Below are 27,505 nucleotides of genomic sequence, written 5' to 3'. Positions count from 1 at the left end.
CCGACCGGTTTTCGCTGGGGCTAGGGTAAGGGTTAGGGTTTTACAATGGGTGGGGTGGTTGATGGCTTTTTATTTTCTTTTTTTAACCTGTTTATATTTTTATTTATTTATTTTGACCAATTATTGAGTGACACGTGACTAAAAAAAAAAATTAACCTATTTAACAGGTTGTAGGTAAAATGGTCTGTTAAAAGAAGATGACATACAGAGGTGGGATTGCCTCGTAATAACCAAAAGACCAGATTGTTATTATCAGACCACACAAATGTGAGATTATTTATTTCTATTTATTTCTTTATTCTTTTTGTTGCTATCTTATTGAGAGATATGCACTTATTTTTAAAAGATTATCTACCTAGTATTGACAAATTGCTCCCCTCTCCTAAATTAGTGGTAAAAAGAAAATTATCATCTAAAGTTGCAATATAAATCTTTCTCTAACTAATTTCCACCAAAAAAAAAAAGCTTTTGTGTACACCTTATTTACAATAATATTAATGTAAATTGAACAATAATATGGTAGGTTTTAGCTAATTCGGGTAACTTTTGCCTTTATTATTGAGTAACCTTATAGGCTTAAACCTAATGTGATTCTAATGTAAATTGAGAACGAGATAATTTATATAAGGGTAATATTATTACTTTTATTTACTACGATTTGATTTTTTCTCAATTAAAGAATGTTATTATGCTAAACATAGATAACTTTTATGTGTATTTGGAAAATTTTAAACACATTAGGATAACTTTTATTTATTTTAAAGGTAATTGCCGATCATTTTAGGACAATTTTACAACAGATGTACAATAATAATTGATGTTTTTTTATTTTTATTTTTATTTTATTTTATTTTATGGTTGTGAATTTCCACACTCTTGATTTCAATTACTACTAGTTTTTTTTTTGAGGGATTCAATTACTACTAGTTATCATCATCATAAATTAGGGTTTCAAAATCTTGACTCTCCACTTCTCATTTGTTGTAAGCTATATTTTTGAAAATAAAGTAACAATTTTATCCATTTTTCATCAACTACACTGTGATAAACTTGAATTTTGGGTTTATTTTACCTAAAAATGGTAAACATTTTCCCTCATGGAAAAGTCCACCAGAGCGCAAATTTACCAAAATGCCCTTGAAAATACATTTGCTCGTCTACATCGAGTATATATGTACAATGTACTCCCCTATGGAAATGTATTTCCTAAGCACCATTTGAAAGCAATTTAGCATAAAACAAAGGACAAAGGTGGTTATTTAAGTACAGTGTGGTTGTCGACTTGTCGTAAGCATCATCTCTCCTCCATGCTCGCCGTCGCCGGCGGCTGACGCTTTTCTCTCTCTTCAATCGTCTTTTCTTTCCGCATTTCTCAAGGTTAGTTTCTTGATAATCTTCAATTTATTAATGTCTCAATTTATTATTTTCTGGAATTCTTCATTTTCTTGAATATGGATTTCTTTCGGAGATTATTGGTTTGATTAGTGAAAATATTGTGGGTTGATTTGGATGACATTGATGATTTGATGAATTTTGTTGTATAACAGTTTTAATTTTCTTTGATTGTTGTTGTGGATTTAGAAAAGTAACTGCCAATTAAGGGTTTTGAGTTGCCTCGCTGAATGTTAGATGGATTAAGCGTAACGATTTTGAAATTCAGCTTTTTCGTAAGAAATTGCCTGAATTTTGATTAGGGCAAGTGATTAATTGGTTAATTAATTTAGGATTTACTAGATGCCTGCGCTCAGTTTTACATTTTTGGTTGAATTATTTGGGTTTTTTTTTTTAGAATTTTGATTGGGACAAAAGTGAATTGATGTAGTATTAATTAGAATCCATTCTTGCTATAGGTTTATACTAGGGGGCCTCAAGCAGACCGTAGCGGTTCTCTCGAACCAACCTTCCGTCCGGGTGTTAGAGAGCAATCATAGGGAAATGGGTTCAATAGTTGCTGATAAGAGGGCATTGGAAAACGGGGATTGTTCTTTGCTAGTCTCCCCACCAAGATATACACGGCGGAAAGTCTCTGCAATCCGTGATTTTCCTGATGGATGTGGGCCAAATGCTGCAGGAATTAGCCCACAATTGAAGGAAGTGGGAAGTATTGGGAAAAAAGAGTGTGGTGCTTTAATAAATGTAGATTTTAGTAGGGAAAAGGGTAGCGATGTTTGTGCAGTGATGGAAAAATTACTTCCAGAAGAAAAAGTTGAGTCACAAAGTCATGATGCTCCATCATGCTCAAATGGGAATGAGCAAAAGAAACCTAAATTGAATAAATGCGATGAGGTAGAACAGGAAAATGAAGAGAATTTGAAGCTGCCAGAGGACAATCCTAAATCATTTGAAGTCTTGTCAAACATTGATGAGGATTCTAAGTCAGAAAATGAAATTCGTGATACGTTAAATGAGTTAATTGAACGAATTGTAGAGTCGCCCAGTGCAAGAAAGGATACTGGCAATCTTGATCTTGCTGTTGATGACATAGCTTTGGATAAGGGAGCTAGTGTACAACATTGTTCACTACCACATTATCCTGTCCCTCCAAATCTTGTTTGGAAGGAACCTAAATATCCTCCTCGAAGAAAAGTTTCTGCTGTTCGTGATTTCCCTGTTGGCTGTGGGCATATTGTGCCAAAGCTCTGTGATACTAAAGACCAACATATTGATCAAAGGGAGCCAGATTCCAAAATGGAGAAAGCTATTGTACTATATAATGCAAATCTAGTTGGAGTAGAGCATGAAGCTGACAATGTTGTCAAGGACAAGGAACAAGGTCTTGCTACTGTAAAAGGTGGGGATACACTTGTACTTAATTGTGATTCTGATAGAACTCCTTTGTTCAGAAAATCTTATGACACAAGGGGACAAGAGGAAATTTCTGAAGATAAAAATGGTGAGAAAATTGAAAAAGAGATTGAACTATCAGAATTTTATGGAAAATGTGAGGGAGATACAAGAAATTTACCTGATGGACTAGACAAAGAGATAATGGTTTATGTTAAGGATAAAAACAAGAAGAAAAAATCAATTGGTGCTCCCTGTAAAATTGTAGGCGCAGGAAGTGGGTCAGAGCTGGTTATCGTACAAGGTCTTATGGCTGCAGACCACTGCCCATGGAGGGTGGGGAAAGGAGCAGTTAAATCAACACCAACTGTGGCTAAGAGAAAAAAAGGGAAGTGTGACTTTTCTAGCCAGGGTACACGCAAGGGATCACCCAATGAAAACAAATTGGATAGCAAGGTCTTGGCAGAAAGAGGTATGATGGTGATACCTTATCATGAGGAGGGCATAGATGAGATTTCTAGGCCACTGGATGTCATAAATGATAGCGACTCTTCTGAGAATGATGAACTTGATGATTATCAGCTGCTTCCAAGAGATGATGTAGATGTCTATCTCACCCCTCGTGTTTCTAGCTCTTCAAGTGAGAGAGGTATGCGTGCTAAGGTACGTGATACATTGCGCTTATTCCAGATTGTTCATAGAAGGTATTTGCAAGCAGAAGAAACCAAATCGAAAGATCAAGACAACGCCAGTAAGAGGGCTGATATACGTGCTGCAAAGACGCTCAAGGAGGCTGGAAGATATCTTAACACAGTGAAAGGAATAGGGCCTGTTCCTGGAGTAGAAGTAGGTGATATATTTAACTATCGCATAGAACTCGCTATAATTGGGCTTCATACACCCCTGCAAGGTGGTATAGATATAATCAAGGTCAATAAACAACCGATTGCGATCAGTATTGTGGCTTCTGGAGGTTATGCTAATGATGTGGATAATCCCCATGTACTGATTTATACTGGTCAGGGAGGAAACGCTACTGGTGGAGATAAGCAGCCTGAAGATCAGAAACTTGAACGAGGAAATTTAGGGCTGAAGAATTGCATAGATAAAAAGACTCTGGTTAGGGTTATTCGTGGTTTTAAAGAGACAAAGGCTGTGGAGAGTTCTGATGGAAGACCCAATAATGGAAGATCAAAAACAATTGCAACGTACACTTATGATGGGCTATACACTGTTGAAAAATACTGGCACGATCTTGGGTCCCATGGAAAGTTGGTCTTCAAATTCGAGCTGAGAAGGGTTCCAGGTCAGCCAGAGCTTGCTTGGAAGGAAATGAAACAGTCCAAGAAATTTAAAGCACGTGAGGGTCGTTGTATAGCTGATATTTCTGATGGAAAAGAGGATGTCCCAATAGGTGCAGTCAATACCATTGATGATGAGAAACTGCCACCATTTACATATATTACAAGCATGATGTACCCTGATTGGTGCCGGCCTATACCCCCTAAGGGCTGTGATTGTAAGAATGGATGTTCAGATTCTGAGCATTGTGCTTGTGCCTTTAAGAATGGAGGGGACATACCATACAATTACAGTGGAGCTATTGTTCAAGCCAAGTCCCTTGTATATGAATGTGGGCCGTTGTGCAAGTGCCCTCCATCTTGTCACAATAGAGTCAGCCAACATGGTATCAAACTTCCTCTTGAGATCTTCAAGACCAACTCTAGGGGTTGGGGTGTAAGATGTCTATCTGCAATTCCGTCAGGTAGCTTCATATGTGAATATATAGGGGAATTGCTGGATGACAAGGAAGCTGACCAAAGAACTAGCAATGATGAATATCTATTTGATATTGGGCAAAATTATAATGATTCTACTCTTTGGGAAGGACTTTCAGATCTCTTGCCTGATAAGCCATCAATTAGTGTTGATGTGATAGAAAATGTCGGTTTTACCATTGATGCGGTGAGTTATGGGAACGTTGGGAGGTTTATCAATCATAGTTGTACTCCTAACCTATATGCACAGAATGTCCTTTACGACCACGAGGACAAGAGAATTCCCCACATAATGTTGTTTGCAGCAGAAAACATTCCTCCTCTACAAGAGCTTGCTTATCATTACAATTATATTATAGATCAGGTTTTGGACTCCAAGGGAAATATTAAGAAAAAGAGTTGCTATTGTGGCTCAATGGAGTGCAGTGGTCGGATGTATTGATGAGCTCCTTCAACTTGCCTCGACACTGTAAGTATTCTTACAATTTGAAATTAATGCTTATTAAGTTGATCTTTTATATATAAGATGATTACTAGTGCTATGTTACTAGGGCTCGGGTATAGGACTCGTATCCAAGTGTCGATTCAGAAAGTCTGAAATTTTAAGACATGAGACCTAATCCTCTCGAACAAATAGAATAAATTAATAAGAAATAAAGTTTTTCCCAAAAAAAAAAATAATGAAATGAAATGGAAAAACAAAGAAAGATAAGAAAATCTATCACATAAAAATTGAAGACAATATATAATTATATAAAGATAAAGTGTTATGATAAATTACGGGTGTGAAAGATGAACAATTGAATTTAAATATGGAAAAAAAATTATTATAGCATTACTGTTGTAGTGAGAGATGGTCAATACGTTGTTTTGTTCTTGTGCTCGTGCTTGAAATTAAAAAAAAAAAATCAAAGAACAAATCTTGATTCAAATGTAGTAATCCTTGGCCCAAACCCACCTTTTTCATGTTTAGTTCATGTCGTGTTATTAAGCTATATTAAAATTTTTTTTGCCTTGTTCAAAAGAAAAGTCATCAATTCAATAACATATTGGTTATTTATTACTCTCGTGGTATTGTACAATTAAATGTGTAGTGTCATGTCATGTTGTCTTTGACTCGTTTAACCCTTGACACTAGGGGTGTTCAAAACAACCTAATGACTTGGTTTATTTTAATCGGGTATTTTCCATTTCCAAAATTTCATAGGTTGGGTACTCGAAAACCACAAAATAATAATATTGCCAGCTTAGTTATTAGTTTCTTTGGGCCTTAGCTAGGTTTTTATAGTGTTTTATAATAACCGTCATGACACTAATAGAGCATGAGAAAATCACAACCATACCTCACCCGCAACCAGTATCACCTTTACCGCCCCAATCTCTTCCCTTGACTGCCACACCACCTTCCCACCGCTGCAATACTACCACCACCATCTTTCTCTCTCTCCTCGCCCACATTGATTTCTTCACCATACCTTACCGGGTACTCGGTCAAAATTCTATGAATCGAATCCGAAATTGGTTGGGACTGGGTCCTCGAATTCGGAACCAAAATTGAAATTGGTTCAACCGAGTCCTAAAATTTAGAAATTGGGATTAGAATCACCAGGTACCGGTTCCGAGTACCTACTTATGTATGTAAATTATGTATATATATATATATATATATATATATATATATATATATATATATTTATATATATATGTATTAAGCTATTCGTATTTATATTATGTATTAATAATACTTTTTTTAATTTACTAACTAGATACATTCAACATAATTTTATTATTTAAAATTTATTTAGTTTCGCATATATTGGGTAACCGGGTACCCAATCGGTTTCGGTTTTGAAAAGTTGAGAATTGGAATTGGAAGTGGTTGTAACCAGGTCCTTAACTTATTACCTAATTGGAATCACCAGTTCCTAACCGGTTCCAGTTCGGCGATTCCAATTTTGGGTTTCGGAATTTTTGCTCACCCCTAATGCCGTTTCACCTTCATCATAGCCCCCTTGAAAACAACTTCCATTTCAACCCGGAATTTTTGCTCACCCCTAATGTCGTCTCACCTTCATCATAGCCCCCTTGAAAACAGCTTTCATTTCATCAATGGTAAATGTCTTTATGAAGAACTAAAGATGGATGCAACTTTGCAACCTTTGTTATGGTGAACATATTACAGCATGGTTGGCAGAGCTCTTTATTAAAATAGATTTATTTGTCCACAATTAAGATGATAGGTTTTTTTGCTAAAAAATAAATTTTAAGAAAATCAAATTAAATCGAGTACCTTATGACCCAACTCAATAAGGCTAGAAACGGGTACCTTGTTTTACCGAGTCGAGTCATGGGTTGGTTTACTTACAACTGAGGCTGATTGGGTACCGTTATTTAAACTACCCTACTTGACGTTATCCAGTTTTTTTCATGTTTGGTTTGTGTCCTTGTCTAGTTAGTTGTACACAGTATATGTCTATCATGATGCTTAAGGCTTATTTCTTTATGATTGCGACATTGGATTGTCCTCCGAATTTGGTATGTACTCCATACTTACTAAATGGTCGTGTCGAAGCAAACAATCTCTATGGAACCTCTATGTACCCTCGTTTTAATTATAATATCACATTAATAAGTTTAATAAGACAACTTTTTAAATCATAGTTGTTATAACATGTTTTAATCAATCAACCAAAGCCCTAATCTCATAAGTGGGATCAACTTCATGAACCTAAAGTGGTTATTCAATATTATAACATGTTTCAAGAAAGTAATTATGAAAACTTGTATTAATTATGTTTATTACTCCCTTCGTTCGATGAGTTTATTAAGAGTCTACTTCTATTCAGTATTATGTTTATTACTCCATTGTGGTGTAATCTAAATTAAGAGTCTACTTCTATCTAAAGGTTATACTTCATGATAATATTCCCCACTTTTTGATGATTTTTTTTTTTTTTAAATGAATGATGACTTTTGCTTCAATTTCCAACACTTTCTTTTTCCCCTCTTTAATAATTCCCAACCATTTTTTTTAATTTTTTTTTATTCTCTTTCTAATCCGACATGCACATATGTACTCTCAATAATTAGTTTTAAGCAACATGCAATTTTCTTAATTTCAGTGAACAAACCTAAATAGGCTTATAATAAAAGGACAAAGGGAGTTATTTTAGTGGTTGAGTTAATGTTAATAAGGGAATAGAGTTCAATATAGTAATTTGGGGCTACCATTAATGGAAGAAAAATGGGACAAATGGAGTATTTTTTTTACTCTTTTCTTTATGGACGTTAAGTATGTTAATACAATATATGTATATGAGGTAGGTCAAAGTTGTTTGGAGTACAAAATCAGGAAACATCCAATTAGCCTATATAGTTTATAAAAAAAAAAAAAAAAACAAAAAAAAAGAAGACATTATGATTTTATAGCCAATTTGGTATCTTCAATCAATCTTCTTGCTAATTTGGTTAATAAAAAATGATATTGAAATTTGAGAATTGGACAAGCAAATAGTAACATTATGATTTTATTTGAAGAAAGATATAGGTAAATTAAGACAATTTGGCCTATTTTAGTACTTCTTTTGTTTTTTTTTTAAAATGCAAAACTTTGACTTTTACACTATTCAAATACTCCACTTTGACTAGTTTTGGTGATTAGTCAAGGAAAAAATATAATCATGTGGGATCTTGTTAGATTCGACTAGTTTTATACTTTGTTACTCCCACCGTTCAAAATGATCTTCTCAAATTTCCATTGTGTGTTTTAAGATGATCTTTCCACTCTTTATTTTGGTTATTCACTTATCCTTATTAATTTCCCATATTACCCTCATTTTAATGGTCCCAATTCAAACCAATGTGTTATATTCCAAAATAATAAGTTTTACAAGGTACTCCCTCCGTTCCTAAATGTTTTTTACGTTTCCATTTTGGGTGTTCCTTTTTATTCTTTACATTTAGTATCTTTCCTATTTTAGTCATAAATTTTGGACAAAATTACCCTTATTTTATAATTTTTTTTTCTCAAAAGTCTTTACTTTTTCATGTGCTATTGTACTTTTTGTACTATTTTAATAGTTTTTCAACACTTATTTTTACTTTCTCTCTCCTCTCCTCTAATTTATTTACCCCACATGCTCAACATTGTATTTTTCAATAAAATTGTACTTTTAATAATTGAAATATTCCAATATACCTTAACTTTACACAATTTCTTAATTACCGCGCATAATTCCAAACGTAAAATACATTAGGGAACGGAGGGAGTAGTTTATTCCAAAATAAGGATGGTCTTATTGTATGTGAATGGTCCAAATGTACTTTATTTCTAGATTTTTCCTTTACCTTAATTCACACAAAAGATTTTTAGTGAGAAGATCATTTTGAAACGGAGAGAGTAATATTAAGTATTTATATTTTTTACATATTACTAATAAAATATATATTAATGATTTAAATAACGCACTAAAACGTGTAATGAAAAGTGTTGCATATAAAAGAAAATATAGTATTTTATTTGTTTGTAACCAAATGGTAAGAGTTTAGTTTTGTTGCACTTTTTATTTCTCTTATAAAGTACTATTATATCAATCAATCAATGAAAGCTTTAATTCCATAAGTGGGGTTGGTTGCATGAATCAAATATGATTATTCAATATGGTCATCCACAATAATATTCCTCAGTTCCTCCTCCATCCCTTACAATCAAATACCTCATTTTCATTCAAAATCATATGTTTCATATCCTTCCTAACTTTTTCCAACCAAGTCATTTTTGGTCTCCCTCTATTTCGTTTAATCTGGCTATGATCCAACTTTTCCGCTTTTTGTATTGGTGCACCATTAGGTCTATAAAAATATGTTTTACTTAACTCTTATTACGTGGCCTAAAAATAATAAATAAATAAATAAACTACTGTTACATGCTTCCTCTTACATGACCATCAATATCTTTAACTCTTATTAAGTAAAAGTTTTAATAAAAAGCTAATATGATAGGATTTTTTTGATACGTTTTAAAACAAGATCCCATGTTCCCCCCCCCCCCCCTTTTTTTTCCAGTAAATCACTCAAAATGGTCAAAGATGAGTGTGTGACTACTAAATAGTACAAAAATCATACTAGATAAAGTTAAAAAGAACATTGGAAGTACTTAATCCCTTTTTTTTTATTGCATTATTTTTATAATTGTGGACTCTTGTGCAATTTTTGGAGTAGTGAGAGAGAGAGAAAATAAAGAGAGCCCATGTAAAAGGCGAGAGAGAGATAATTATTAACTAAAAGGGAAAAAGTGATACATTTAAATTGAAACTTCCTTTTATAAAGTGATGCATCTAATAAAAAAACGAAGGAAGTACTATTTTAGAATGTAAATCAGAAGAAACATACCTTGTTCATATTTCCATTAATTGAGCTAATTTCTTGTTGAAGCTTCAGAAGAGGAAGAACATAAAGTAAACCATTCCTCTTTTGGTGTAATTTTTCCCTTAACAATGGTTTGAACATGCGATAATAGTCGCAATCACATTAAAGGTCATGTTATCTTGGTGTCACAGATAAACTTTGATTAATTGTTTGAATAACTAGGTTTTGGAGTGCTAGTGTTAAATTTCAGCCACTTCCATAGGTTTTTGGCTTACCTTGCTCTAAAACCCGATCTACATTACAAATCAATGAAATACAGAAAATATCGGTGATACAACTCATTAGATGCAATGCGTCACGATCAAGTGACTTTAGTTTTCCCTTTTTATGCAGTATGTGACTTGGCCATTATTTTTCCATTCTTAAATACTTGCAACTCTTTCTCTTTTGGCCTCTAAATACAACTGTTGTCTCTTTTAACCATTTCTAATTACTTACAACATTCCCTTTCTTAACATGGGATCACTTGTTTTAATGTTTCTTTCGCTTTAACCCACAACACTAATTTTTTTCATTGTTTGAACTCTGGTAATTGAGTGTTTTTTTTTTTTTTTTTTTTTTTTTTTTTTTTTTTTTTTTTTTTTTTTTTTTTTTTGTTTCTCTTCCTTACAAAATATTAAAATATCCTATAAGCCCCACTTGCATATTAAATTATCTCTTTCCATGTACTACATGTTTTTAATTTTGTGTGCAAATGCAAGTGTTGCTAGCATTTAGAAATGGGGATCGAGGGGGGGGGGGTTTATATTTATCTTAACATAAAAATTACTCCCGCCGATTTTAAGGTGACACTTTGAATTTTTGCACTATTCACATGTTAGCTTTGCCTTATTTTTGTACTTGTATATAACAGCTTAAAGAATATATTAACTTTGAGTTTTTGTGTGTGTGTGTGGGGTAAAGATGATGTGGGAAATGCTTTTCATGAAATAAAATATATTTTAAATTGTCATCTCATCTTGTTATTAATAATTGAGTAACCTAGAAAAACTAAGTTTTGGCTCTTTCATCAAGCCGTGACATAACAAAAACAACCAAATTTTTTTTGATAAGAAAGGTTGGGATTGAATATGTGTAATTTGACAAAATGCGTATTATGATTAAAACTTTAAAAGATCTTAAAGGTTGTTGATTAATAAGATAAGCTAGCTCATAAATTTCAATTACCCCAAGACCCAAGCCCCGAAGGGCATAACCAAAAATTCGTAGTGACCCTCATGCGTTCTAAATGCGGTTTTATGTGTATCCTCCTTCTTCACCCGGATTTGATGATAACTGGACTTAAGATCGAGTTTAGAAAAAACCCGAGCCCCATGCAACTCGGCCAATAGCTCATCAATAACCGGTATCGGGTAATTATCCGGCACGGTCTCCTTGTTCAACGCCCGGTTATCCACGCAAAACCGCCATGAGGCGTCCTTTTTCTTCACCAAGAGAACCGGACTAGAGAACGGACTAGTGGAGGGTTGGATGATACCGGCCTCTAACATTTCTCCAACCAATTTCTCGATCTCGTTTTTCTGAACTTGTGGGTATTGGTATGGCCGGACGCTAACCGGGTTGCTACCCTCTCGGAGCGTTATGGTGTGTTCCTGCTTGGTGGCAGACCCACTGGCATGTTAAACACCCTCTTATATTGATCCGTCAGCCCACTTAAATAGGAGGGAACTTGGGCCTCTTCAGCTGGCCCACTCTCTTCCCTTTCACGATCCACCTTACTCACCTCCACCCAAACCCCACCTTTTTCCTTACTCAAGCTCTTGAACATGGCTTTTAAGGAGATCTGTGTTTTCTCCAAGGTGGGATCGCCGGTAAGAGTCACCGGAGTTCCGGCGAGAGTGAACTTCATCACGTGCGTGCGCCAATTGGTAGTCACGGTGCCTAATTTCTCAAGCCACTGTACTCCAAGGATTAAGTCTGCCCCACCCAAACTCAAAGGCAGAAAACGCTCCACAACCGTCATTCCACCATCCAACTCTACCTTAACGCCGTCGCAGACCCCCTTCCCCTTCACTGTCTCTCCATTTCCAAGAGCTACCCCGAACTCGGTGTCTCCGTTCACTGTGAGTCCGAGTTCGCCCACCAACATGGTGGAGATGAAATTGTGGGTTGCCCCGGGATCAATCATCACCACCACCTTCCTCCCTCGCACTTGCCCTCTGAGTTTCATTGTTTTGGGGTTGGAAAGCCCAACCACCGAACATAGCGACACCTCTACCGCCGCGTTTTCCTGACCATTCCCGTCTTCCCCATACTCGCCGATGTTGTCTAACTCTTCGCTGGCCTCGTCGCCGATTACTACCAACACACTGAGCTCCTTGCGCCGGCACTGGTGGCCTACACTCCACCTTTCGTCGCATCGGAAACAAAGTCCCTTCGATCGACGATCCTAGTATTCCGACTCGGTGAGTCGCCGAGTTCCTCCCGAGTTAAGTCGGTTTGGAGTGCTATTGGATCGGCCCAAATTGACAGATCCCTGAGACTCTGGGGCCTTGGGCCAACTTTTACTTGGGCCCGCGACATTGGGCACCCCAAAGGTTTGAACTAGACCACCCTTATTGAAGGCGGATCCAGTTTGAGTTGGGCCCGTACTCGAAGATCCGATACTCAGTCCTCCCTTCCACCCACCAGTGGGTTTTTGCCCTTGCTGCGCCTTGTTCTTCTCTTCTATACGCCCAGCTATTTCCATAGCTCTCTCTAGACTCGAGGGATTCAGCAATCTTAGCTCTGTCTTCACCGGCCCTTTCAATCCGTCAATAAATTTGCTGAGCATGATGCTTTCTGGCACGTCCTCTATAGGGGCGGCCATTTCAATGAACCCCCGGCGGTACTCCGCCACCGTGCCTTCTTGAGTCACTGCGAGCCACTGCTCGTGTAGTGTCCCTGAGTGGGATGGGCGAAACTCGTTCAGAACGCGCGGTTTGAGGTCCGGCCACCCATAAAATGGCCGTCTTTTCTGCTCCCACTGAAACCACTTCAACGCGGCGCCGTCCATGGCCACCACCGCCGCCTCCATTCTCTCCCTCTCTGTTAACTTATAAAACTCAAAGTACATCTCGGCTCGAGACGTCCAATTATCCGGGTCTACTCCGTCAAAGATCGGCATTTCCAACTTCCGGTGTTTCCACCGACCTCCGTCACCACCCCCACCGCCTCTTCCATGCCAATCGCCTTGACTGGGCGGTTGCCACTCGTGTTCTCCGGATGGTTCTTCTCTAATCGGCGTGTGGTTGTGATTGTGCCCCATGTCCAGTCGGGGGCTGTTTTCTTCCACTACCGGATTATGTTGCGGGTTTGGTGGATTTTGCTTCGTTTTTTCCAACTCCTCCTGCAGCTTGGTTATTTGTTGACGGTCTATTGCGGCCTGTGTATCCACCGTGACCCTAAATCGGTCAAGGCGTTCTTCCATTTTCTTGACGGTGGCATTCATCACTTCCTCTGTTTTCTTTCTTTCCTCCTCCATGGCCACCTTTACCGCCGCAGCCACCACTCGTGATATATTGTCATCGGGCGTCTGTAATTTTTCCACTATCGTCGCCATCTGGGCCGCCATCTGAGTTTTCAAATCAGTTAGCGTTTCTTCCATGGAATCCATCCTCTGTGAGATGTTAGTTTCCATTTTATTTATTTATTTATTTTTTTTTTTTTAAGGTATTCGAAGGTGGCTTTTTCCGGCAGTGAAAGGCCCAGAAATAACCGCTCTGATACCAATTGTTATGGACTGAGTGGTTCGGCTATCACTAATTAACACTCACAAGAAGTAAGAAGGGCTGAAAGCTTGATGATATTCAATTGACACAATCGGAAATACAAGGGATAAACATAACTTGAGGTTATGACTCTCTAAGTAGCTTTAGGCCACCACTCTCTCTTGTGTTTACTCTCAAATTTCTGGATGCCTTTCCAAAATGCAAGAACTACTACATATACTAACATGGTCAAAATGACCTTAGAGCCTAACATGTGATAATAGACTAAACTAGAAAAACATAAACAAGCACAGAGAAACTAGCTGGTCTTCTTTCCTTTCTTCATTCTTAATGAGATTTGTCCTCTACTCAATTAGAATTATCTTGAGGTAGAGGAGTATTCCCTGCTGCTGTTCCCTCTTGACCTTGGTGGACTTTCCTTCTTCGTGTATAGACCTTGATAGGTGTTTCTATCACATTTTCATACCTCCTTCACATAATGTCCTAGCTTTTTTAGACCTAACAAACTAGACTTTGATAAATTTGTATATGAACCATTATTTAAAATTCCAACCATAATTGCAACTTCACTTCTATTTCTCAACAATTGTATCTAAGGGTTTGTTCTGATTGAACTAGCTGAATATTTTATGTGAGAAGGAAATTAAGAACTGAACTGAACTGAATATTTTATGTGAGAAGGAAATTATGAACTGAACTGAAAATAATCTGAAGAAAACAGACCCTAAGTGAATGTACTAAAATCATCCAATATTGTCAAAATTAATTACAACCAATAGGAGTCTTTACAGGATCAGGACCATAAACATCCATATGAATCAGTTTAAAATGAGTTTTTGTTTTGATGCTACTAAGTGAAAAGAAGTATAGTTTGTTTGTTGTTGTAGGACAAATTGTGCTCTTTAGACATGACCTTATTTCACAAATAGGAAAATCTAAGATGCCACAATCTTGCTTCTTCTACTACGGCTAGACAAACTTTATTACATTCATGCCTTCAATCAAATACATAACTACTCATCTTTAGTACAGCCACATTATCAAGACCAACTTTCGAATAACCAAGAGGAATTGAACTTCCCTTTATGAGAATATACAAAGCTTTTCTAGTGAGTAAAGTGCAGTTCACACCTCATATCTTATGAAGCACGTTATTCAAAGTTATTCCGTCATTTATCCCAACTACTTGACTGAAATTTTACTCCCATCATGTATGGTAATGTTTTTCTTAGTATTAGCAACAAGTTTGATTTCAATAAATTGATGCACTATCTACTTATCTAGTAACCATTTAGAATTTAGTGCAAGATAGGAGGGAAAATTTACCCACAATCATTTTATTGTTTGGTTAGGCTTTTTACCAATGGAACTACATACCAGCAAGGTTTTAACTCTACCCCCCCCCCCCCCCCCCCCCTTCTCTCTCTGAATCCCATACCCCTAAGATTCACAAACCATTTCATTAATGAAATGTAGATACCATTTCAACTATTACAAATCAAACAACTTTAAACTATCATGGGATGTAGAATTTATACCTCGTGTATGAGATTTCATACCAATCTATTCTAGTTTAACAAATAAAAAAAATCCTAGATTGTACTGCCATATAAATTGTTGCAGTGTTCCATTTGCAATGGTATGGTGTTACTAGTATCTACTTCATTGTAGGACATAGCAGCTACTCTATTGTCCATGAAATCTTTGAAACCTGGATATCCATGTATCTTAAAGCATTGAAACTTCAGAATGTGTGCGGTATAGTTGGAGCCTGGTCAATTAAACCTTTTGAGCCAACCTACTTGCTTGAGAGCACTATTATTACAGTCTATTTGGCCAAGCTTCTGAATACCACTTTATGTATCTTAGAATTATGTTTCTAATCAGTAGTTCTCCAGAAACACCTAGTTATTCATTAAGTTTCCTTTATCTTATAATTTTTTCCCCAATTTTTTATTTTAATTTTTTTGATTTTTTATTTATTTATTTTTTTTTAAATGATAATTTATTGATGGAGGATGTGGGGCTGAATGGACAGGGAATTAGGAAAGCAGGAAGACTCATAGACTTAGAAGAGAGTATCAGCTATAGCATTGAGAGAAAAGGGGAGGAGAGTGTTATTATATATTTCTTTTAGATGGGGCATGTGGGTATTTTCTAATAATTGAAGGGTATGATGATGGTCTGATAAAAAAATTCATTAATTGAGTATTTAAGTTCCTAGAAGCTCCAAGCTTCTCCTTCTACACCCTCTAGAATTTATTTTTGAGTCATTTGGCCTACTAAATCTGATCCACTTTCTCATTGAGCGTTTCTATTTTTGTAAGACCCCTTGTTTGGCCAAATTTCAGTTTTTCACGCTCAGAAATAGCTTGGCCAAACACTAACATATTGCTGTAAGCTGGTTTTTGATGATTGATTAGAAGGATTGTGTCTTAGCTAGCTGAATGTTCATTGTATCTCCTTTTGTATGTAACAAAAGCCATTGACTCCATCTGATTCAATGCCTGAGAAATTTCCTTGTCTCCCTTTTTGAACAAATAGCACAGAGACCTCTGTTACTCTTAAGAAAATTCTGCTTCCTGAGTATACCATTTTTTTTTCCCTAATCTCTGATGGATTTTCTTAGTAAGATTGCAAGTGCAGTTGTTGCACGTACAATAAGAAAGTAGATGTGCCTCTTCTATTGCATCTCAAATTGACTTGATAGCTGTGAAAATTTTTGGTTAGCAAAGTGCCATTTTATTGGATTCCTAACCCAATAGCAAATTTTGGCGAGACTCAAATTGCTCATTTGACCTCTTATATATCCCTTACTCTTGCATTACCTGTCATAGGGCTGTTGCCCTTGTTCAGAAATTTGGGAACTTCCCCACCCTCTTTTGCACTTAGGGCCTGTTCTCTTCGGCTTAATTTCAGCTCACTTTAGTTCAGCTCCTAATTTCCTTCTTTCATAAACAATTCATTTTAGCTCTATTCAGTTCAGTTTTGCTCAATTCAGTAAATCAGTAAATCAGAAAAGGCCCTTACTATCTCATTTTGATTTCTGATGCATTTCTCTAATGATTTTTATCAGCTTTAGATGCTTAATTATGATTTTTTTTTTTCCTTCCTTTGCAGGTAAAAACTGAGCATATAGACTCCGATTGTCGACGTTGGATCCCTGTTAGGCTGCAATTTTCAGTCATAGCAGCGTTGTCATAGGTTTTTGTGTTTTTCTTTTAGAGCAGCAAGAACAAAGAATTACTCTTGTTTTACTTGTTGCTGAAAGAAACAGAATTTAGCTTCTTCCTAGGGCTGTTAACTTCTTTTAGATTCAATTTACGCTGTTCTCTGTGTACTGCTGTAGTTTTTCACTACACTTGCAATTTTGTAAATTTACTGATACATGATCAGCTTTAGGAGAAAAACACACACACAATTCCTGGTGCGGTATGGCTAAGTGGCTAACATCAGTCAAGCTATAATCAAAGGTGTATGCAACTGCAGATGCCAATTAGTAATTTCACTAGTTGGGAACCAAGTCCGAACAACAAATCCAAGGCAGTTGGGTGTGTTAAGCAGTTATCCGCAGAGAAGTGCAGATAGCTCAGTGTGAGGCAGAATGTACACGAGCTAGGCAGAAGCATAAGTGACACTTCTTGGAATCCAAGACTATGCTGGACAAGCCACAACATAACATTGAAAGTCTGGAATTGAGGACAAAGTCAGCAGTGCTTCTGTGTAGGGTATATACTGAGCAAATGTGTTAAAATAGTCTCGAATACAAATTTCTCTAAGCATGCATGTTTTGTTTGTCAATGTGTGATTTCATACATCAATATTTTCATTGGAAGATTAGGAGATGTTGAAGATATCATCAAGTAGAGTAATATCATAGATGTTGAAGATAAAAGTTATGACTAACATCAATGTGTGTTATGGAGTATTCTACATTTTTTTTTTTTTTTGGTGATATTATATTTCTTAATTCATAATTTTCATTTTCATCTGAAGTAAAAAAAGCATAATTACCAAATAAATTATATTCATTTATGTATTCTTTTGTTAATTTTTTGTATTCATTTATTTATTCTTTTGTTAATTTTTCGTATTCATTTTGTATTCTTTTGTTAATTTTTCATGCATGCATCTATTACAGGAATTATTATGATAAGGCTCGTGAATTAGTAAAATTATTAAAATAGCAATCTGTGTCAGCTTTGTTATCATTGGCAATTTAAAAAAAAATAGGCAAACTGTTGCAGAGTTATTGAATGAATGAATGGAGCTGAAATGAACCAAATCATATAAAATAGCAAAATTGAATACAAATCATTGATTATAGAGTAAATAATAATAGGAAATTCAACTGCTTATTATTTCTCCAAAACTAAATAGATAGAAACTAACATTCATTAAATATATGAATACTAATACGTAGTATATAAAAACTCCATGATAACCTAATCTAGAAAATCAAAACATATTATTCCTTCTAACATATTTCCTAGTAATAATATGCTAATCACCTAAAATAAATCATAATAGCAAACTTCTTCCTAGATGACCAAGTGCTAAATCTTCTGTTTCACGGCGAATTGCCACCCTTGGCGGAGGTAGATGGAGGTTTCGGGGCAGGGGGTCCAGGGACAAATGGTTGAGGAAGCCCGGGAAATGAACTTGGTGGTGGGTCATTCTTCGGGTCAGGAGGAAAAAATGGATCATTAGGCGGGTTTGGAACGTAAGGGATAACGGGTTTAAGGAGACCCTTTATCACTCCGGGTACAAACGGGTTATCATAAAATCCAAAGGCATCTTGTGGTTTGACATCATTGTTATTGTTTTCTAATGGTCTTGCATTAGAAAATCCTAGTATGCATGAAGCAATAATAAGAAAAACACAAAGAGTTTTCATTTTTATTTTCTCTTAAAATGTAAAAGGTTTTAATGAGATGATATGAAAAATGAATACATTTTCATGCTATTTATAATAGTGTGGTACGTGAATTGATGACTATGTATGTTATTTTGATAAGGTTGTATATAATAAGATGATAGAGGTTATACAAGTATGATTTAAAGGTGGTCTGGATATATATTTTTTAGTTATCTTATTTATATATTATATATAAATGAGAAATTAATCGATGTGTGACCAATTAAAAAATTGTAAGCCTTTATGAAATGAATAGGATAATTATATTAGCGTATATAAATTAATAATAAAATTAAGTTACAAATGTATGGGTCCATAATCATTTTGAAATGATACACATCAAAAAAAAAAAAAAAAAAAAAATACAAAACTGAAATAAACAAATGATATCATAATGTCGTAATGATTAATCCATAGAATTGTAAAGGGGAATCATAATGATAGGAATCATAATGATAGAATTGTAATCGATTATCTTCAATAATGGTTACTCATTAAAACTATTGATAGGTGATATACATTTCTAATTAGATGATTAGTCTTGTATGACCATATTAGTTTACTAGTTTTGTGTCCGTGCGATGCTCTGGTTGTTTATTGAATTTTAAGATAAATTTTTAATCTATATGTCAAATTTTATACAAAAATAGTTAGGAATTGATGTGTTTTTGTGATGATTTAAACTATATAGTAGGCATGTAATGACTAATAATAATAACATTGGTGAAAAACATTTCTTGACCCGTAACCTGAAATAATGACCCTATTCGAAATGACTCGTGACCCGACCCGATTGACAGGTATACACACAGTAATAAAATTATATTAGATTGTAAAGTATGTTGTTTTAATTGATTAGAATATATTATAAATAATGGATGTGGTGCATTTTGAGCTAATTCCTTTGCTCCAAAAAAATACTATGATACAAAAAATAAATTTATATGATAATTTATGAGTGTTATAATTTATTTATTTTTTAATAAAATTATAATTTAATTTGTACATATGAAATATTGGTACTTTATCGAAAATAAAACTCTAAATTAATAATTTTATTCTAAAATTCTATCCAAATTTGAGTGAAAATAGAATTCTAAATTAACTTTTTTATCTTACAAATTGAATTCTATATAACTCTATCCTACGTGGCGCAACACTTGGCGAAAAGTTTGAACGCCAAGTGTCGCTATTTCGTCGCCTAGTTAAAAGTTTAGCTTTATATATTAGTTATATGATAAGATTTATCTTTATTTCTTTAGAAATTAAGTAACCTCATTTGTTCAAGTACTCCACTTATTAATGAGTATAACCCGATTTTTTTTATTTTTTTATTTTATTTTTATAATTTTTTTTTTATTGAAGTAACCACATACGTGAAGGTCAAATATAACCTCATTTTCTCATTAGTATAACACCTATAATCAATTAGGTTAAATGTAAAGTGGCTACGTGACTAGTCACATATAAGAATTATACAGAAATTTCATTAACCTTTTTTTTTCTTTTGAAAAGTTATTGTGGTGTTGTTAATTTGATTTTATTGCCTTTTGTGGCTGGTTAGGGCTACAAACAATCCGGGCAGAGCCGAGTTTTAGTTTGTTCGAGCTAAGCTTGATAATAACTATTCGTGTTCGAACTATCTCGAGCTTGAATAAACTTTCAAAAATCTTGTTCGAGTTGGGCTTGTTAAGAATTTGGCTTGTTCGACCTTTGTTCACGAACGTATTCGTTTGCATTTCGACTTTAAGTTCGAGCTTGAACGGGTCTAAATCGGGCATGATTAAATAAACGAGCCTTAATCTTCTCTAAAAAAAAAAAAACCCTAAAACCCCTCATCTTCTCTCTAGCCGCAAGGGGCTGCCATCATCTCTTTGATGATGGTAAGCCCCAAATTTTCCTATGTTTCCTTAGTTTTTAATTGTTTAATTGTTGATAATCCTCCTTTCTCTCTCATTATGAGAGTTTTATTCCCAATTTTTGGGTTTGTTCTCTCCGTTTGTGGGAGTTTGGTGTATGATTTTCTTTTCTTCTCTTATGGAAGATTTGAAATGGTTAGTTGCAGTTTGCTTGGAAGATTAATTTTAGTGATTATTCGTCCGGCAAAGAATGAAGATTTAGGGTTTCATAATTTCTCTAAGTATCTAGAGTACCACACGGGTTTTTTTCATCCATACGACGACTATGCATCAGTGGATCTTAAGCCGAATTAGTGCTAACTCACAGATTGTATTGCTTCGAAAGAAGTTTTTTATAAAGGCTATTGTTGATCGAATGTACAATATATTTTGCTTTATGGTGATATATTTTTGTGTTGGGAGTTAAGATTTCTTAAGAATTATTTGCATTGTAAAGTAGTGCCATTTGGCTCTATTTTATCAATGAAATCCTATTTCTTGTCAAAAAAAATAAATAAATAAATAAACGAGCCTTAATTTATCATTAAAAAAAATGGTTTCTTTCAAATTTTAACACATCCATTTAATTTTATATAAGATGTTTATATTCTTTCTATAAAAAAAGATAATGAAGGAGTTTTCATACTTTTACATGATGAAATAATTAGTAATTTTTACAAATATGTATGAATAAAAGATATATAAATTTTACGAATTTTAATTGGACGTGAAAAAACTTATAAATGGACTTAAACGAGTTGTTCATGAACATTATTGAGTCGAACATGATGTTGTTCGAGCATTGTTCATCTATTTGACGAGTTTAAGATTTTTGTTCAAACTCGTTTGTTAGCTTAACAAACAAGCTTTGACCGAACTTGTTCGCGAATAAATGTATCGGCTCATTTACACCCCTATAGATGGTATTTGGGGTCAGCTCAGTTTGGTCGCGCCAATGCCTCCGACAATGCATACATTTATTTAAGGTATTACTTTGTTTTATAGATTACCTTTATTTATTTTCAATAAAAAAAAAATTCTACCTCCGTTAATTGTTTTGTGCTACTTTTGCCATTTCGGGATGCTTTGTGTTAAGTGCAACTTTCTGATTTCATTCTATTTTTAGCTAATAAAAAAGCCTAAAATTACGAATTTACCCTTATTACTAAACCCTTTTTTTTTAATCTTTGCCCTTATTCTAATCTAATTACATTAACCTAATCTAATTACATTACCTAAATCTAATGACTCTCTCCATTTATTACCCCAATTCCCCCCAACTCTCTTCATTTACTCACATCCCCAACCACCAAAAATTAATTTCGATGGTTGGGCTCCTCTATTTCTTCTGGAGTTTTCTCCAAATGAACCCTAGTTCATCATCTGGGGTTTTCTCTCTCCTCTTCTTCTGCGATTTCCCACTTCCTTTCTCCAGATCTAATCTTCTCTCCTTCGATCTTTCTAAAAAAAAAAGTCATCTCCCAACACTGGTTAACTTGGATCCTTTGAAGGATGTTTACATGGCTACCAACGACAAAGGAGAGGAGAATCTGATCCAGAATCTCATCCACTGCTTTGAGACTCGTTCTCCCTTCCCTCGTCAATTTTATGAGTCCAGCAAAATGGGTCCCTACTGTACCTTGTATACTTACAGAGCTCTGGGTCAAGTCCTTAAAAGTGTGGAGAAGGAAGAAAGACAGAAGAGGGAGGAAGGTCGGGGTGAGTCCCGTAGGAAGTCACTCAATTTCTCCGAGGCTCCTGTAGACCTGGTTGCTGAGAATGGCGAGGGGATTGTTGTGGCTCCAACTAAGCCCAGATTTAAGAGGGAAAGGCCACCACCCAAGGTTCGTTCTTCGAGGAAGGCGGCGCGTGTTGCTTTGAGAAGGATGCATGGGCTTCCGGACCACGAGTTCATCGTGCTTTCATCTGATGAGGAACCACCCTCCAAGAAACCAGAAGCAGCCTCTTGTTTTGTCCCTGTTGTGAAGTGCTATGTGAGGCGGATGAACCCTAGTGTTCAACCCTCTAAGTGACTGCTCTCGTAACGATTCCTAACCCTAACTTATTCCTTTAATTATTTGAGTCCCTCTTGATTGTGTGCTAGTTATTTGTTGGTTGATAAGTCCCTATTTAATGCTTCATTTTGGCTGTTGAATGATTCTGTTTGTGGGTTTTGTTGGTTGATTGATTATTGTTGTTGGAGTATGGAATATGATTCTTTTGGATGGTGGATAATCTGTTGGATCTGGTGTATTTTTGGCTTGATTCTGTTTGTGGTTTTGTTGGTTGATTGATTATTGTGGTTTAATGGATTATGGATAGAATGTTGGGTTATGTTGTGTGTTAATGGCCTATATTGTGGTTGTTATTGGATTATTGTGTTTGAATTAGTTATGGCATTTAAGGGAATATGATTGGTGAATGATGAGGCTATTTTGGCTTGTGTGTTGCATATAATGTTCTCAATGATTTTCTTTCTAGAGAACACTGTGAATTCCTTATTGTAGAAGCACTTAATGTGAGTCCTTGATTGTTGCCTGTGTAGTTTTCAGTAGAGAGTCCCTTTTTTTTCTGAGTATCATGTTATTATGTAATCTATATGATGAAGGGACTCCAATGAATTACAATTTGAACAAGTATGTTGCTCCATCAATCACAATGAAGTGATTGTTGCTGAGGTAAACTTGTTTGAGTTGTTGTATTCAACACACTATTATTCCTCTAATGGGTTATTTTGATTTCACCATAATTCCTTGTTCATTCCAATCAAAATGTGGCTACAAAAAGCCTATTACATAAGCACTAGAACTTACACATCACTGCCTTACTGGGATATGACAACCTAAAACACAAAATACATCTAACCACCTATTCATTACCATTTCAAAATATTTAAAAAATAAATAAATAAATAAAATTAAAAAAATAAAAAACACACTATAGATGGTTATGTGTGGCAGTATATGCTGATGTCCTAATTTGCTGTGTACTCTGGTCTAATCTGCATCCACCTCCATGTCCTCTGCTGCTTCTTGAGTCCCTTCTGGTGCTAGCCTGAACATTGTGTTCAAGTACTCTACAGCCTCTAGCACTATGTCCTTCTGAACATGCACTTGATCTGGATGAACACCTAGATTTTCAAGTTTTTTCTTGTTCATGTGTGGAATTTTTTACCTATTCCCACCTTGTGCCTTGAGTATTTTGATCATGCATCTCTGTAGAGTGACCCATATGTACTTATTGACTTCTGGTTTGAATGTATTGTAAGAGTCAATCACCTTCTCAACTAGCTCATCAAGATTTTTAGGGAAAGATTGATATTGTAGGGGACTGGATAGACCTAAACAGACCTAAATCCAACACATTTAGATCAGAAGATTGAGCTGGTTGGAACACAAATTGAATATTAAATCCATTGGATGTTGTTGTTGTAACAAACTCTTCATCTCTTGGTATTTGATGTGGCCTTGCATTGTCCCATTAGATGACAACATTCTTAAGCAGAATTTCAGGGCCATTTATCCATAATTGATGGAATTACTTTGTTAAGAAACATATCTCTGATGACCTCCCTGTTCACATTCTGGAGTGCCCTTGTAACCATTGTGTCTGCTGCTCTGTTCTTGCTTGATTTCTTTGCTCTGTCTTTGACTGTGAATGGGAAAATCCCATACTTTCCATCATGGAGTAGTTCCCCATTAATGCCATATAATGGCTTTCCAATAATTGCCATGAACATAGCCTTTCACTTGAATCTTCTTGACTGTTGTGCCATGTATGGATCTTCTTCACTTGGAAGGAGATAAAATCTCCTTTTGTCAGGGTTCAAGTAGAACCATTTCTCATCTACGTGAATTGCATAACTCATGTCTTCAAAAGTGGGGTCCTGATTTCCTTCAACTGGGTTTATATGACTTAGAACCCACTTCATTCTACTTATCTTGTGATCTGCTGTCAGTGCTGGTTTGCAATTCTTGTTGTGTGTGTTCTTACTTCTTAGCCTTCCCTTTTTCTTCAAATAGTGCAGAGTGACATGAGAAATTTTGAGTGCTGCTGCATATGACCTTTCTGTCTGCCTTAAATAAAGAGGGACTGGTTGTAGGAATTCATCTGTAAATTCCCTTGGCTTTGGACCTATACTGCCATACTTCTTAGTCCTGACATCAATCATATTGCCTTCAGCCATCTGTTTTTTTTATGTCTGTGAATATTCTGGTTATTGTTGATTTGTGCACTCTGAATTGTGTTGAAAGTTGCATTTTGTATCCTCTTGGCAAAGCACCATCTTGCATCTTCATCAACATTGCATCAATAATCTCTCTTCTCTGGTACATGGTAAGCTGTTTTCTGTTGATTGTGTTTGTTGCATGTTCTGTTTCTTGATGGATGGTCTCTTCATTACCTGCCCCAACCGTTTCTAGTGTCCCTTCTTCAGACCCTTCTTCTTGCTGCATGTTTTCATTTTCAGAGTCATAGTATTCTGTGTCTTGGTCTTGAATTTGTTCTTCCTCTTCAAAGTACAATTCTGCCATGTGTTCCTCTGTCTGTAATTCATCAACATCATAGTACTGAGATTCATCGAAATCTGCCATTGTGGGGTCCCTTTTTTTTTCAGGTTGTCGATGATGCTGTAGGGGTGGCAGATGAAGGTTTTTGTGAAGATGAAGTTGCCCTACTCTTTTGTGTACATAAAAAAACGAACCAAAGCAGTCTTGAAGATGGTGGATATCCTTGTGCAGCACTAATGTAATCTAGGTTGTAATTTTTTGGGTTAATATGGGCTAATTTCAGGAATTAGGTGCTAACTTTTGGGGTAAACATTTCATGGATTTGGTTAAACATTTGGTTGGTGTAATTAATGCTTTGAACTTTCAAAGCTTTTTGACAATGGGGGCTTTCTTTTATAAACCTCATAAATGATGTATGGTGGTTGTTTAAATGGTGGACAAAAATTGAATGCATGCTTTTTTTTTAAAAAAAAAGGTGGAGGGAATTTTAATCCTACCTTAAAATTCAAATTGTTTGAAATTTTGGTGAAAAAATGGAAAGGAATCATATTTCCTACCAAAGAAATCTGATTTCCCCACCAAAGCACATGGGGGGACCATTCTCTCTCTCTCTCTCTCCTCTACCTTTAATTAATTGCATGTTACTCTCTCTTAATCAATGCCCTCCATTTTTTGCATTGGCAACTGTGAACCTCTTCAAAGTTGCACAAAACAATTAATGGAGGTAGTATATGTACATTTTAAATTTACATGTTACTCCTATAAGGCTATAACGCACTATGATAAATTGATAATATCACTTTGAAAGACTATTACGGTTACCTGTGAAATACCTTTTGAAATTCAAATCAGTATGCAAAAATTAGAAATATAATCATAAACCCTAAATTCACCAAAATCCAATCAAGTTTTTCAAAAAAAGCGATATGATCTTGCATCTTGATCTAAGGAACAAATTATACACAAAATAAAATTTAAAATTGGTACCAATGTCATCAAAATATTTCAAGTTCAACATGTACAATTCCAATAATTTCGTTGGATCATGTAACGGCATAGTTTGCATTTATCGTGCGTGGTATCAACATGTGTACTAGTGATTTGTGTTTATGGAATCCCATAATTGATGAAGCTCGGTTCATCACATTCCCTAACAAGTACAAGTAATTGTAAGGTTGTGGTAATGAGAGCATCCTTGAACGCAAAATGGAAAATTGCCCTATCAAATACTTGATTTTAGACAACCAAAATCAAAACTTCTGCTTCATTCAATTCATGTTGCTCTTAATGTTTTCTCTGTTTTTTAAGTTGACATTTTTTTTCCTCACATTAACTCATACGTAATTAAATTTTTTACTATGTTGTAATTATACACATTGACAATTTTTTTAAAATGGTTAATAATAATAATAATAATAATAATAATAATAATAATAATAATAATAATAATAATAATAATAATAATAATAATAATAATAATAATAATAATAATAATAATAATAATAATAATAATAATAATAATAATAATAATAATAATAATAATAATAATAATAATAATAATAATAATAATAATTAATTTAAAAAATAAATAAAAATAAGGGAAATTATCAATGATACACTCGTAGTTTTGACTTTTATCAATGATACCCTTCATTAAACTTTCATTATCAGTGATACCCCTATAATTTTACCTTAATTGCTGCAGTAATCATGACGTTAAACAAACGTTAAGTTTGGTCATTTGATAGATTTAATGGGCTGACTTGGATTGACAAAAATGCCCCCCCACTCATTAACACCCCCCAAGCCCAACCAACACCATTTAATACTTCAAATTTGATCGTTCGTCTTCTTTGAAATTGCTCCCCTGTTCTTCTTCTTCTGAGGAACCCTAACTAAGGCTAGAGTGAAGCAAGATCCTTGAAGATTTAGCGGTTCTTTGCAATTCTAAAGGTTAATGCTTACTTCTCTAGTGAATTTTGAGAATTTTGGTTTAAATTGTTAGGTTTAAGGTAATGTATGCACCTTTGTGGAATTTGTTTGATTTTGTGTACAATTTACAAGTGCTATTGGATTTAGCTCTGAATTATGCTAAATACATATGATCATGTTAGCTTGCTAAATTTTTAATCTTTTCATATATTAAAATAGAAATAAAAAATCAGAAAGGGATGAAAACAAAAAGAGGGGTGAAGGTTATATAGGAAAGAGGGAAATCAATTAACCTATACTAAAAGCGAACCTAAAGTGACACTTGTCACGATGTTATAAAAAAATTTCCCACCTTTTTATCTTTCCTTTTTTTTTTTTTTTTTTTTTTCAAATTTTAATAACTTCCATTTTATAACCTACCATAATACTTATTTCCATTTTGACAACACATTTAATCCAATCATACTCAATTTTATTTTATTTTTAATTATTTTTTAACATATATTTTATATACTATAAATCTTTTAGTTACAACTATACTAACACAGTT

General features: G+C 34.9%; 1 pseudogene across 1 annotated transcript; it reads left to right on the top strand.

The window, feature by feature from the left end:
* Positions 1–912: 912 nt before the first annotated feature.
* Positions 913–17,889, top strand: LOC145632282 (histone-lysine N-methyltransferase, H3 lysine-9 specific SUVH6 pseudogene; annotated as a pseudogene). Its single transcript, XR_014112547.1, has 3 exons — positions 913–1,377; positions 1,851–5,031; positions 16,820–17,889. The product of XR_014112547.1 is annotated as a histone-lysine N-methyltransferase, H3 lysine-9 specific SUVH6 pseudogene (transcript).
* Positions 17,890–27,505: the final 9,616 nt, after the last annotated feature.

Source organism: Chenopodium album, chromosome 5 (genome assembly GCF_948465745.1).
Source record: "Chenopodium album chromosome 5, dcCheAlbu1.1, whole genome shotgun sequence".
Taxonomy (NCBI): domain Eukaryota; kingdom Viridiplantae; phylum Streptophyta; class Magnoliopsida; order Caryophyllales; family Amaranthaceae; genus Chenopodium; species Chenopodium album.
This window is presented reverse-complemented; position numbering and strand designations above follow the sequence as displayed.